Below are 5,000 nucleotides of genomic sequence, written 5' to 3'. Positions count from 1 at the left end.
GGTGATGGTGGTGGTGGTGGCCTCAGCATACTCGTCCCCGCCAGCAGCCATTAGTTGCGGGGTTGTTTTAGGGCGTAACAACCCTGGTGTAATAACCCTGGCGTCCCTGATGGATGATGCTCGGCTGTTTACACGGAGAAATGAACGCCGTGGTTTGCGTGTCACAGCTAATGACGTAACAAGGGGGTTTCTGCCCCGCGCTGCCGATTTAATTATACCCACGCTTGATGTCGGATGCAACGCCCGATTTTTCTTCATACGTGTGCGTGTGTAGGTGCAGACACGTGGATAAATATTTATGAGCACCCACACCCAGATAGATGCGTGCACATACACACCAATAAAGACTGCCCCCTACAGAAACGAAAAAAGAGAAGTAAAAAGAAAGAAAAAAAAAAACATCCCAGTGATATTAGACCATACAAAAAAAGTATTAAAGAAAAACTATGCTTTAAAACAATACACGAAGAAATAACAGCCACAAAAAAAAAAAAAAAACATCCCAGTGATATTAGACCATACAAAAAAAGTATTAAAGAAAAACTATGCTTTAAAACAATACACGAAGAAATAACAGCCACAAACACCAAGAAAATACACCAAGCAAAAGAAGAAAGAAAAAAAGATACAATACCAAACGGTACCACAAAGGAAAAAGGTGCAAATAAGAAAAAGAAACTAGAAATAAACCGAAGGATATAAAAAAGGATCCAAATTACGTGTGACCCAAAGAGCACCACTAGCCTTTTCCTTCCCTTTTTTTTCTTTCCTTTTCTTTCCTGTGGAGTCAATTGGGGCGAAGGTGACGAGGACGCCCTATTAGTGTCGCCAACGAGGCCAGTTACCGCGTCACGCTGCGTCCCATTGTGTGTATTGCTGATTATACCCCCAAGGAGGCCCGGGGCGAAATGAGAGAGAGAGAGAGAGAGAGAGAGAGAGAGAGAGAGAGAGAGAGAGAGAGAGAGAGAGAGAGAGAGAGAGAGAGAGAGAGAGAGAGAGAGAGAGAGAGAGAGAGAGAGAGAGAGAGAGAGAGAGAGAGAGAGAGAGAGAGACCTAAACAAACACAAACAGGAATGCGAAAATATAATCCAAAAACTCAATCTTATACGTATAGATACACACACACACACACACACACACACACACACACACACACACACACACACACACACACACACACACACACACACACACACACACGGCCATGCAGAACGTAAGAGAAAGGCGTCCATAAAACAAGGGTCCTACATATGTGCTTTTTCATGCGCGTGTTTGCTGTGGGGGTGTGAGTTAAACAGTAAACAAGGGGAGGGAGATGCAAGTGACGGCTGAAGGGGTGGTGTGTGTGTGTGTGTGTGTGTGTGTGTGTGTGTGTGTGTGTGTGTGTGTGTGTGTGTGTGTGTGTGTGTGTGTGTGTGTGTGTGTCTAGAACAGTGGTTCCCAAACTGGGGGCCATGGCCCCCTGGGGGGCCATATAGCAGAATGTAGGGGGCCATAATCTGAGGCTATGCATAAATAAAACCAAAGGAGTTTAGCGGGTAGGTAGCCAGTGGAGGGAACTTACAGGTTCAGTACAGGTTTGTGCAATGCCTTGCTGCCAGACACATGGGTAATACGTCCCTTTTTTTCTTTTTATCTGATTCTGTGTTCTTGACATAAAACAAGACATGGGGATGTATTAGGGAAGCAAGATAATTTTAACTCAACATAATTCTAATCTAAGGCTTCCTAAGCTGTGTATTCTGTATGATAACCTGGTCTTGAATCTTACGTATCAGCAAGGATGTTCATATTATTCAGTTAACCAGACATTCACAGTTACAACATTGATCACCGTGTGTGCCTCCCCATATAATCAGTTTCCTCCCACCTGTGAATACTTCAGTATTATATGAACTTAAGCCAACATCAATACCACTTTAATGGTAAGTAAGCCCTGCATCATGAAGTATATTAAGAAGGTAAATAATATCTGCTGTATTTATGCACATTCTATAACTTTTTTGTAACGTTAAATCTAACTTCCTTTCTACCTCATATTTATCATTTTATTATTCTAATCATGGGTGATGACATATGTTTGCGGTGTTAGAAATAGCAGTTTTTTGTTTGTGCATTGCAGGTACAGTGATGGCTTCTAATAAGAAACGCAACTATGATGACAACTACCTGGATTTTGGATTTACAAGCATCACTGATAAAGGTGTAGTGAAGCCTCAGTGTGTGATTTGTCACAAAATACTCACAGCTGAATCACTAAGGCCCAGTAAGCTTAGATTACATCTGGAAACCAAGCATCCTCAACATGTTGGCAAAGATCGTTCCTTCTTTAGTCGACAAGAATTGAACATGAAGAGACAGCGACTTGATGCCAGTGGTTCCTTTCATCAACAAAATGCTGCCGTAGTGGAGGCATCATTTCTTGTAGCCCTTGAAATAGCAAAGAAAAAGAAGCCTCACACAATTGGGGAGGAATTAATTTTGCCATGTGCCAAAACAATGGTAAAGCTTGTTTTGGGTGAGAAAAGTGCTGAAAAGCTGAATGCTATTTCACTCTCAAATAATACAGTGCAACGCCGAATCTCCCAAATATCTGATGACATCAGAGAGCAGGTGATACAGGAAATCAAAAGAGCTGGATTATTCAGTATTCAACTCGATGAGTCCACTGACGTCCAGTCCTGCTCACAACTCCTGGCTTTTGTAAGGTATGTTCATGATGAGGATCTGAAGGAGGAATTCTTGTTTTGTGAGCCTCTTGAACAATCTACAAAAGGTGAAGATGTAATGCAGAAACTTACAGAATTCTTTGAATCTGAAGGTCTTGACTGGGGCAATCTTTGTGGGATATGCACAGACGGGGCTCCAGCCATGTTGGGTTCTCAGTCAGGTTTTGTTACAAGAGTTATACAAAAGCACCAAATGCTATCCTCTTCACTGCATGATCCACAGGCAAGCTCTTGCATCAAAAACGCTACCCTCAGAATTACAGGACACTCTGAATACAATTATAAAGACAGTTAACTTTGTAAAGGTAGTGCTCTTAACACACGCCTTTTCAAGAGACTCTGCCAAGATATGGATGCAGCTCATGAGACCCTCCTATTTCATACAGCAGTTCGCTGGCTATCAAAAGGAAATGTAGTTCAACGTGTATTTGAGCTCAGAGAAGAGATCAGCCTCTTTCTCAGAATACAGAACAAGCAAGATTTGCTGTCAGCATGGTCTGCAGATAGCTTCGAAATACGGCTAGCCTATCTTGTTGACATATTTAGACAGTTGAACACACTGAACCTGGAACTCCAAGGGAAAGGAAGCTTGATAATCGATTTTGTGGACAAAATCAAAGCTTTCATTCGTAAGATGGAGAATTGGAGGCGCAAAGTTGGAATGGGAAACTTGGCAATGCTGGAGACAGTGTCAGAAATTGTAGAGAAGTGTGATGCTGCTACGCAGAACTTGATTACCCAACATCTTGAGGCCTTGGAAGGGGGAGTTTAAAAGATACTTCCCAGATATCCAAAGCCTAACTTCTCGGCTAGTAAGGGCCCCCCTTCACTGCTGCAGTGACATGCATTCCTGATGACAATGATGATGGCCAAACTGAGCTGTTGACACTTCAGGAGGATTCAGGAGCTAAGATGAAGTTTGAAACTGAATCTCTCACAGTATTTTGGTCATCAATGGCAGCTTCATACCCAAACTTATGTGACTTAGCTTTTCGCCACCTCCTACCATTTTCATCAACTTATTCCTGCGAGGCTGCATTCTCTCAACTACTCCACATTAAAACGAAATATCGCAACAGACTTGAAGTGAAGCATGACCTACGGTGTGCTTTAAGTGAAACAAAACCAAGAATCAAGAAGCTTGTTGATAATCTGCAACATCACCCTTCACACTGAGTGGAATGGGGATTCAAAAGTGAAGGAAACATGAACGTGGCATGAACGTTCAGAAGCAAATGGTCTGGGAGGAGGTGGGTGTGTGGCCACTGAAGGCCATGGTTGTGGCAGTTAATTATGACTCCCTATGATAGCATTTCATTTCAGAATTACAAAGTTATCAGATTTGTAAGATTCAAAGATCAGATCACATTGCGTGGGATTAATACACTTTTTCAATCCAGTGGAATTTCTTTGTTTCTTATTTTTTTTTTGCTTATTGCTGAAACAGCTTTTCACAATAATGCAATTTTAATTACTCTACATATGAATTTTTAATGTGCATTATATTACTTCTTTAGTACCATTTCAATAATTATAGGAGATTCAGCAAAGGCAAAATACAAATTTCTTTATTAATAATTAATAAAAGAAAAATAACAAATGGAATCAATAAAATTACAGGATTTGCTAGAGTGGTTTTTATATGGACCTAATGAGTGTAGGACTGTAGACAGTCACGGGTTATGGTTGTGGGGGGGGCCATGGACAAGGATCATGTATGAAAAGTGGGTAACGACCAGAAAAAGTTTGGGAACCACTGGTCTAGAATGAAGCTTCAACGAAATAAACTATTGACGGCTTATAATAGAAAAATAATATTGGTGTACATATTCGTCATAATTGTCTTTTTTTTTTTTTACATTTTTACATTTTATTACTAATAATAATAATAATAATAATAATAATAATAATAATAATAATAATAATAATAATAATAATAAAAATAAATAAGGCTTGAAGAAAAAACGATATACAATCCGGACAGTAGTAGTAGCAGCAGCAGTAGTAGTAGTAGTAGTAGTAGTAGTAGTAGTAGTAGTAGTAGTAGTAGTAGTAGTAGTAGTAGTAGTAGTAGTAGTAGTAGTAGTAGTAGTAGTAGCAGTAGTTGTAGTAGTAGCGATGCGAAGAGGAAGTAGCAGTAATTAATGACTAAAATTATGGGTAAAAAAAAAATAGACAACAACAATAAAGATAACTTCAACAACAACAACAACAACAAAGATATAAAAACAACATCATAACACTGAACTATTAATGAAAGTTTTTATCTAC

General features: G+C 39.8%; 1 protein-coding gene across 1 annotated transcript in view; it reads right to left on the bottom strand.

Moving 5' to 3' along the window:
- The window catches only part of LOC123505070 (protein O-mannosyl-transferase Tmtc3-like), a 1,048,098-nt gene that overhangs the window by 536,407 nt on the left and 506,691 nt on the right, over positions 1–5,000 (bottom strand). The gene's annotated exons all lie outside the window — the stretch shown is intronic.

Source organism: Portunus trituberculatus, chromosome 17 (assembly GCF_017591435.1).
Source record: "Portunus trituberculatus isolate SZX2019 chromosome 17, ASM1759143v1, whole genome shotgun sequence".
In the NCBI taxonomy this organism is placed as follows: domain Eukaryota; kingdom Metazoa; phylum Arthropoda; class Malacostraca; order Decapoda; family Portunidae; genus Portunus; species Portunus trituberculatus.
The sequence above is the reverse complement of the archived record's forward strand: the minus strand, read 5'-3'. Positions and strand labels throughout refer to the sequence as shown.